The 10,102-nt window shown below is 47.1% G+C and overlaps 1 long non-coding RNA gene across 1 annotated transcript; it reads left to right on the top strand.

Annotated features, from left to right (window-relative positions):
• The first annotated feature begins 5,356 nt into the window (after window positions 1-5,356).
• LOC141095925 (uncharacterized) lies at window positions 5,357-7,276 on the top strand. The gene is made up of 4 exons (XR_012233506.1): window positions 5,357-6,034; window positions 6,328-6,369; window positions 6,533-6,591; window positions 7,142-7,276. It is a non-coding gene; the product is annotated as an uncharacterized lncRNA (long non-coding RNA).
• The last annotated feature ends 2,826 nt before the right edge of the window (window positions 7,277-10,102 follow it).

Here is a 10,102-nt window from a genome sequence, read left to right as displayed (position 1 = left end):
GGGAAAGACATACACAAAATGTGCCCCCTGTAGTCCGCTCCGGGGGTGAGGACCCCCCGGTACGGTTGGTGGAACCCAGGCAGCCCGGTGTTGTTGGTACAAATAGGGGGTTGCCTGGGGTTCACCGTGGTGGGGGGTATGCTTTTTCTGTGGGAAGCCGGGCCATTTCATGGGAATCTGCCCAGGGCGTGCCAAGTCTCCGGACGAACCTATGCAAGTAGGAGGTGTTGGGTTGTGTTCAGGCCTGCCTACGGTTCAGGGAGTGGGGTTGGCATGTTTTTCCTGTGGGCAGACTGGTCATTTCCTTAAGGCGTGCCCATTACGTGCCAAAATATCTGTGTCATCTCAGAAGCCGCAGACCCATGGTCGTTTGGAGGGAGGCAACCAGGGAGTGTACATTTCCTCCATTTTGCCCTCCCAAGGTATTATGTCAGCAGAAGTGTTAGCTGGCGGGGTACCGGAGGTGGTACCGGTGCTTGTGGACAGCGGAGCAGGAGTCAGTCTAGTGGATGCTCGTTTTGTCCAGACTCATGGCCTGAAGTGTAGGACGCTGGCCCAACCTATAAGCGTCCAGGCCATTAACTCTGTTCCACTGAGTCAGGGGAGCCTTACCCAAGTCGTAGAAAACATCCATCTGCGTATAGGACATCATGAGGAGTCCTTGTCATGCTACGTCTTGGAGGGAATGCCAGTACCTATCGTTTTAGGCTTCCCTTGGCTGAAAAAACACAACCCGGGGATAGATTGGCGAGCTAGGGAAGTAGTCAGCTGGGGGCAGTCGTGTGGGGGCTGCTGCCTTGAGACCACTGTCTCTGCCGTCTCTCTTCAGGGGACCCCTTCCTCTCCAGTGAGAGCAGCGATTGTGCGGTGGGGGAGTAGGGGCAAGTTCCAGCCCTCGCCACTAGCAAACCCTGTGAGGGGTAGACCTCGTGGTGGAAAGGGTTGGAGGGTGGTGTACCCTATGGTGTAATGCGGGGGTGTGAGTGTGGTGACACAGGGGGACGCCTCTGTTATCAGGTCCAGAATGAGTTCACCAAGTTTTATGACAAACGAATGTGTGCAATAAACGTTCAGGTCCAGACCTGTGTGTGAACGAGCGTGTATGGGTGCCACCAAAAATCATCTTGTGGAAGTGTGTTGTGGAGCCTGATCAGCTCATAACAAACAAACATACACATACATAAACTCGTTCCCCAGGTCGGCGCTGTGGAGATGAGTGGTGCCTCCAAAATTAACTTTATTGCCATTACCAGCTGCGTGTTTGTCATAAATTTGAATTCAGGTGAGGGTGGGTGAACTCAGGGTCTGGGCGTCCCCGCTGTAGGGGTTTCCCTAAGGAGGGGTGGTCTTGAGGGTCCAGAGGCCCCTCATTAAGGAGGGGGTACTGTCATGATCCAGTGTTGGATCTGGCGGTATTTAATGCATTAAGTGAATTTTTTTTCCTTTGGTTCCAAAGTGTGTCGTGATAGACCCCGGTGGCCATTAGAATTATCACACGTGGTGTCCTTCATTCTAAGTTGCCCGGTGGTGGGGAATGGTATCGCACCTTAGGTTTAGGTTAATGTTCACTTAATTATGGATCAGGTGTGACACCCTATAAAGGTGTGCTCAGGGTATGCAATCATCATTGGTGATAGTTGTTCATTTGCAACCAACCTTGGTGGTGGAAGGAGCTGGAGAGATTGCTCAGCTCAATCTGAGTCCTGGTGTGGAAGGAGTCACAGAAGGGAGTTCTTTGCAGCGCTGACTGAACTTGGTGGCAGCTATTCAGGAGGAAGGCTGCAGTCGGTTGCTGGACTCTGTGCTGGAGCATTTGCACAGAGAGAGCTAAGTTCTATTTCCCCTGTTTGTGACTTTCCTTATGTTTGATCTAGTGCAGTGGTGGGATTAGTTTCCGCACCGGCCAATGCCCTAGCGAGGGACTAGGTTCAGGGCGAGTCAGGGCATAAGGTTCGCGTGCGGCGACAGGTTCGGAGCCTGTATAGGGAATGTAAGGAGTGCAGGGACGCTGCCTCAGGGGAGCTCAGGAGGTCTCCATGTCCCTATTCCCTATTACAGGGCCCACCACTGTAATTGTTCCTGTGTTTCCCCTTATTATTTAAATTCGCCAGCTGGAGGCGGGGTATCCAGTTTTACGTGTACTTTTTAAATTCGCCAGCTGGAGGCGGTGTATCCGGCTGCACGTCCCGGTATTATTTAAATTCGCCCCGCTGGAGGCGCTGTATCCAGGGTCACGTGTGTCATAAATTCGCCCTGCTGGAGGCGCTGTGTCCAGTCCCACGTTGACTGTTACACCTGCGCGTGCTATAGAGAGCACGTAGAGCACAGTGCAGAAACAGCGTGAAGTGCAAGGAAGCACAGAGAGCACGGCTGGGGCACTGGCTAGCTGATCGGTCTGCAGCACTAACAGGCGGGCAAGACTCCAGCGAACCCGGCTGAGGCATAGCAGGTGACACAGCTGTCACTGACCGAGCACGGCTGAGGCACAAGCAGGCGGGCACGACTAGGGCGGGCAGGGCTGAGGCACAAGCAGGAGGCTAGGAAGGCCAGGTGCATGCAAAGGGCACACGAAGCAACAAAGCAAGAAACAAGACAAGGCTAGGCGAGAAACAAGGCAAGACAGGGTGCGGAACATAGGCAGAAACAGAGCCAGGTCAGAGCAAGAACAGAGCTAGCAGCGGAGTGTAGGCCGAAGCCCAGAGCCGGGCCAAGGCAGAGCCTTGGGACTAGCGTGGAAATGTGCAAGAGAGCACCAAAGGGCAGAGTACGGAAAACCAGGCAGAGACAAGAAACATGAGAAGTACTACAAGGCTCAGAATAGCAAAGACCAGACATGGCAAAACAGGCTAAAGCAGAGAACAGCGGAGGTACTACAAGGCAAGGCAAGGACAAACATGGCATGAGAGACAACACAAGACATGGCACGAGACAGGAGTCAGAGTACAAGCACAGAGCGTGTGCAGAGACGCACGACAGAGCAAAGTGTAGGGGCACAGAATACAGGAGCGACCCAGCAAGCCTAGCAGCCATATAGGGAAGCAACACGATACTCAGGCCCTGACCATAGGGAGGGGCGGTCTGATATAGCACCATAGCACCAGTACTTCCGGGTCAGGACCTGGGAGGAACTTTGTGTTCAGATCCTCCAGGATCATAGAGAGCATCGCTAGAACAGCCTGGGTAGAACCATAGAGGAGGTCACATGATCAGAGGTTTCCAGGAATACAGCGGATTGCAGAATCAGAGCAGGGCTGGAACATAGAAGTCACATGATTAGGTGTTCCAGGAATACAGCGGATTGCAGAACCAGACAGAGATGGATGGTTACCCAGCAACAGCCATGAGGTAAGGCGCACGTGCACATTGCTCCAGGCATCTTGCGGCATGACAGACATGGCGGACGGTAACACGGACACTTTTTCTTAGAGAGATTTTTACGGATCATGCCTGGGAGTTTTATGAAACCATTTATGTCCTCCATACACAGTCTACTATAAATTGCAGCCTTCATTCTGCTAATAGTTGGCAACTGGAGGATAACAGTGACGATGGATAGAAATTCAGAAGTTTTTAGAGAAATTTCTCATATAAAATGAGTAATTGTAAAAACAATGGCAGTTTATGAGAATTGCTAAATAATGTCTATGTTATATATCCAATAGTGAGGAAGAGGAGAAGGAGGATGACGAGGAGGAGAAGGAGGATGACGAGGAGGAGAAGGAGGATGACGAGGAGGAGGAGGAGGATGACGAGGAGGAGGAGGAGGATGACGAGCAGAAGAAGGAGGATGACGAGCAGAAGAAGGAGGATGACGAGGAGGAGAAGGAGGATGACGAGGAGGAGGAGGATGACGAGGATGATGAGAAGGAGGAGAAGGAGGATGAGGAGAAGGAGAAGGAGGAGGAGAAGGAGGATGACGAGGAGGAGAAGGAGGAGGATGACGAGGAGGAGAAGGAGGAGGATGACGAGGAGGAGGAGGAAAAGGAGGATGACGAGGAGGAGGAGGAAAAGGAGGATGACGAGGAGGAGGAGGAAAAGGAGGATGACGAGGAGGAGAAGGAGAATGACGAGGAGGAGGAGAAGGATGATGAGGAGGATGACGAGGAGGAGGAGAAGGAGGATGACGAGGAGGAGGAGAAGGAGGATGACGAGGAGGAGGAGAAGAAGGAGGATGACGAGGAGGAGGAGGAGAAGGAGGATGACGAGGAGGAGGATGACGAGGAGGAGAAGGAGGATGACGAGGAGGAGAAGGAGGATGACGAGGAGGAGGAGGAGGATGACGAGCAGAAGAAGGAGGATGACGAGGAGGAGGAGGAGGATGAAGAGCAGAAGAAGGAGGATGAGGAGGAGAAGGAGGATGACGAGGAGGAGGAGCAGAAGGAGGATGACGAGGAGGAGGAGGAGGAGGATGACGAGGAGAAGGAGGATGACGAGGAGAAGGAGGATGACGAGGAGAAGAAGGAGGATGACGAGGAGAAGGAGGATGACGAGGATGATGAGAAGGAGGATGACGAGGAGGAGGAGGAGGATGACGAGGAGGAGAAGGAGGATGAGGAGGATGACGAGGAGGAGGAGAAGGATGAGGATGACGAGGATGACGAGGAGGATGAGGAGGAGAAGGAGGATGACGAGGATGAGGAGGAGAAGGAGAAGGAGGATGAGGAGGAGGAGGAGGAGAAGGAGGATGAGGAGAAGGAGGATGACGAGGAGGAGGAGGAGAAGGAGGATGACGAGGAGGAGAAGGAGGATGACGAGGAGGAGGAGGAGGAGAAGGAGGATGAGGAGGAGGAGGAGAAGGAGGATGATGAGGAGGAGGAGGAGAAGGAGGATGACGAGGATGAGGAGAAGGAGAAGGAGGATGAGGAGAAGGAGGATGACGAGGAGGAGGAGGAGAAGGAGGATGACGAGGAGGAGAAGGAGGATGACGAGGAGGAGGAGAAGGAGGATGAGGAGGAGGAGGAGAAGGAGGATGATGAGGAGGAGGAGGAGAAGGAGGATGACGAGGAGGAGGAGGAGAAGGAGGATGACGAGGAGGAGAAGGAGGATGACGAGGAGGAGGAGAAGGAGGAGGAAGAAGAGGTGGATAAGTTTAATGCCACATCAGAAGGCAGCAATGAGGATATCAGCTTGTAAGTAGACAGATAGTGAGATTATAATGTATTCGCCAAGACTCCCAGAACACCGCCGAGTCTCCTGGAAAAAAATGTACTCAAGAATACATGGATAGCAGTTATATCCAGTCAGATAACTTTATCCATAGGCTTCCTAAGCATTAATTCTTGGCAGGTTGTTAAAAATGGGGGGATCCCATTCCATATTTTTTAATTATTTTTTTAAATGCCGTTGGGATCCCTCTATTGTTGATAACCAGCTTTGCTAAAGCTGACAGCTAAATGTTGCAGCTCGCAGCTGTCAGTTTTACCATACTGGTAATCAAAAATAGAAAGACTTCACGTCATTTTTTTTTTAAAATTGTATTTATTTATAGTGCAGGCACTGACTGATGAATACTCCCATCAACGACACCTGATCTCGCTGTTATTAGCGGCAGCAGGCGTAGGCTGCTGGGAATAGTATTCTCTAATCAGCCGACGCCTCTATGAACAGAGGTAAACTTTCATAGCTGGTGTTGGAAACCGCAGCTCTCTGACTGATCACAGACAGTGTTTGCTGTGCTGTGCTGCAAATGACAGCATGGCAAAAAATGGGTGTTCGGGCATACCATGCATCTGAATGGGGTCTAGGTTCGGTTTCGGGTACTGTTCTGGTACCCAAACCAAGCTTTTTTTTTTTTTAACCGTTTGGCATAACACGCAGGACCCAAACATCCAGAGGTTCACCCATCACTAATTGTGACAATATCATAGGACATTACACAGGACAATATCACTGTATAAATTCTCATAGACTGATCAGAATGATGATGTGAATTGTCTGAGTCTCAATTTGTTTGTTTGGATTTTTTAAGACACAAACATAAATGGTGGATGCCAAAATGCTATAGAAGAAAGAACCAGACCACTGTCAAAAACATGTAAGTATTTAACCCTTCCCACAAATGGATGTGCCCTTATGTCCTAAACGCTGTCTTCTAGATGCAAAATTATACAATGATTTGTCCTGGTAGTTACACAGGCAGATCAGTCCGCTTGCAAGTGCATGTGAAATGTATTCAATGAGCTAATAATTAGCAATCTATATGATGTGGTGAAGTATATGAGATAGGGCATACATTATGTTTATTATCTGTATCCCTATGATGCTAGGATTTGTTCCTGATTATTATATTGATATATTTATTTGTGATCACTTTTTCTTTTTCTCCAGCAGCAAAAGTGATAAAAAAGAAACAGAGAGACGTCCAACAAAGTAAGGAAAAGCTTCCCCCATTGTTGTATGTGACATGTTGTTACACTAAGGCCCATAATATGGGTAGATATACTTTGTGTCTTCCCTTTATACTATATTGTACAGTATATTTTTAATGGAAGATACCAACACCTTCCCTTCCTTTCTTCCCCATTCTATACAGCTGGCTCCTCCGAGCTTTTACCTGCTGCTTCAGCAGAGCGGGAACACAATAAATAAAACGTAAGTATAATTTTTTTATTGAAAGATTTACAAACTCTAAGCGGTATCATCAGTTTGCTATATATAGAAAAAGAAAGAGGGGAGACACAAAGCGCAATAGGGTCTTATCCCACGTATCACAAAGATGAAACACCAAGAAAACTGCTCACCTGGTGCAGGTGAATACAGGCATGTAAAGATGGCGGCTGCCGCAGATCCACAGCTCGATCCACGACCTTATGAAGAGATATGCTTAGTAGGAAGTGTGGATTATCTCCGCGCTGCCGCAATAGATTAATTCCAGAAATTATTGAAATATTCCAGTGGCTTATTCAACGCATTTCGGTGTTCCAATGACCCCTTCGTCAGGAAATACCACATACAATATGAAGAGACAAGGTGCTTGCAAGGTTTAAGCACATGCTAAATTCAAAAATGGCGCCTAACGATCAAATGACGCATGATGTCAGAGTTCATGGTTGACAAAAGGTTAACACGTCTTTATCGGTATAGAATTAAACATATACATTAAGGATCCCTTTCTTAATCATCAATTCATTTCTATTCACAGATTAACGGGTAACAACTGAAAAATTATTTAAAGAAAAAAATGAAGAAATGAATGAGTGGATCCCAGCTTTATTCAAAAGAGAAGATATGGACGAGAACCTGCGGAGCAGAAACACATTAAAAAATTAATAAATATTTAAAAAATCTAAGTGAACTGTGTCCATTAATAATTATGAATATAAAGTGATCGCTTTTACCATGTAAAATAAATCAATTTCCCAGTACAAACAATATAAAAAAGAGGAAGACAAGATAAAAAGGGGAGGGGGATTTTTTCTGTTCGAAGCTCTAGAGCAGGGTTCCCCAACTCCAGTCCTCAAGGCCCACCGACAGATCATGTTTTCAGGATTTCCTTTGTATTGCACAGGTGAAGCAATTATGACCTAGGCAATACTAAGGAAATCCTGAAAACATGATCTGTTGGTGGGCCTTGAGGACTGGAGGTGGGGAACCCTGCTCTAGAGTGAGGGAAAGTCGCAAGACATCGCAAACTCCCAGACTGGGGCCGATATTATGCCAAGATCATATCCAAGGAGAAACCCATCATCACTTATTGTTGAAAAAAACGTCATAATTAAAAAGTATAAATAATATGCGTGTGAGTATACAAAGATGGATTTGTCAGAGAGAAAAGACATCGCTGTCGACGTACTGACATGCAGATATCTATAACTGTGAAAGCATTTCAAAAGAGAAAACTTATTGTTTAAAAACAATAAAAAATATATATATATGTTGTCATAGTAAAGGACTATCAGTAATTAGTAGACAAAAAAAAAATATCCGTATGGAAATGAATCTATATCTAAGGTTACATTCAAAAAGCAAATTTTAGAGAAGAGAAGGATAATTCAATATTATAACTGAGAATTTCGTCAGAGATAATTTTGATATATAGAAAGGGAATATGAAAACATAAATTATACCATTCAGCCATTTGTAATATAGAGGAATATTTTAAAAGAGGATATTGTAGATTATTATAGAAAGGATCAGCTTTTTTGGGTAAAAATAACCTTTTAAAGGGGAAGAGGAGATTGTCAGTTCAAAAAATAGGCGTCAGAGGGAATATATCCATTTGACCGCCGAAGAAGAAAGCCAGGACCCATCGATGGCTCAGAAGAACCACCGCAGGAACACCGCAAGTTCGCGTCCTGGACAAAGACACCAGCAGTAATTAATATACAGTCAAAAATAGCATAAAATAAGATACATTACGAATCCAATGGTCCTCCTACAGAACCCGAGCCGAGGCACAACACAAAAACACAATTTAGGAAATAATCGCTATGCAGATTCCACAAGTAAAAAAATGTGAAATTATATAGTTATACAACAATACAAAACCCTCAGTACTCCAACTGGAGATGCATATAAATAAATATAAAATATTTGACACGTTTCACTTCTAATATTCCAGCCCCATCACCATGTATCCCCAACCTGCACAAACCCCTCATCCTGCTGAGCCGCTGCTGCCATATGTGTCCCTATTACTGCACCTGATACCCCAATGCTGAGCCGCTGCTGCCGTATGTGTCCCTATTACTGCACCTGATACCCCAATGCTGTGCCGCTGCTGCCGCATGTGTCCCTATTACTGCACCTGATACCCCAATGCTGAGCCGCTGCTGCCGTATGTGTCCCTATTACTGCACCTGATACCCCAATGCTGAGCAGCTGCTGCCGTATGTGTCCCTATTACTGCACCCGATACCCCAATGCTGAGCCACCGCTGCCTTATGTGTCCCTATTACTGCACCAGATACCCCAATGCTGAGCCGCTGCTGTCGTATGTGTCCCTATTACTGCACCTGATACCCCAATGCTGAGCCGCTGCTGCCGTATGTGTCCCTATTACTGCACCTGATACCCCAATGCTGAGCCGCTGCTGCCGTTTCTGTCCCTATTACTGCACCTGATACCCCAATGATGAGCCGCTGCTGCCGTACGTGTCCCTATTACTGCACCTGATACCCCAATGCTGAGCCACCACTGCCGTATGTGTCCCTATTACTGCACCAGATACCCCAATGCTGAGCAGCTGCTGTCGTATGTGTCCCTATTACTGCACCTGATACCCCAATGCTGAGCCGCTGCTGCCGCATGTGTCCTTATTACTGCACCTGATACCCCAATGCTGAGCAGCTGCTGCTGTATGTGTCCCTATTACTGCACCTATTGTGTGGTTCTGTGTGCCCTCTAAATTCTAAAGCATCCCTCTATAATACAGTAATGCCGGGTGCAAGTGACCTAGAAAACAGTGCCCATATTTTGTCCCCTAGAATGTAATAATGCCCTCTGTGTGCCCCGTTTGACAGTCACAGTAACCTGAGTTCCCCTATAACAATAAGTGCCCACTTTACATTTAATAATGTCCTGAGTATCCCCCCTGTACCGCTCCCCTATACACAGTATAATGCCCCCTCACTGTATATATACTGACCCCTTAGTATCCCCCAATGATGGCTCCAACACTGTATGATGGTCCCCTCACTGTAAAATCCACATTGTATGATGGCCCCCTTTCTGTAATCTACACATTGTATGATGGCCCCCTAGACAGCCTCCATATAGTATAACACACCAGATAGTCCTCAAAATACGTAGTATAGTATATTGCAGCCCCCAATAAGCAGACTGTAATGTAAGGCAGCACTCCCCCATAATAATAATAATAATACATTTTATTTCTATAGCGCCAACATATTCCGCAGCACTTTACATTTCAGAGGGGATTTGTACAGACGATAGACATTACAGCATAACAATAATCACACAGATCATAACAGATACCAAGAGGAATGAGGGCCCTGCTCGCAAGCTTACAATCTATGAGGAAAAAGGTAGACACGAAAGGTGGGTGGTAACAGTTGCCCTGGTTGTATGGACCAGCCATAATGTTAAGTGTGTAACAGTAGAGACACAGAGGGCTAATAGATGCATAAAGCATGTGGGAACA

The sequence above is a fragment of the Dendrobates tinctorius genome, unplaced genomic scaffold, assembly GCF_039654945.1.
Source record: "Dendrobates tinctorius isolate UK_male_01 unplaced genomic scaffold, ASM3965494v1 ptg000070l, whole genome shotgun sequence".
Classification (NCBI taxonomy): domain Eukaryota; kingdom Metazoa; phylum Chordata; class Amphibia; order Anura; family Dendrobatidae; genus Dendrobates; species Dendrobates tinctorius.
This window is presented reverse-complemented; position numbering and strand designations above follow the sequence as displayed.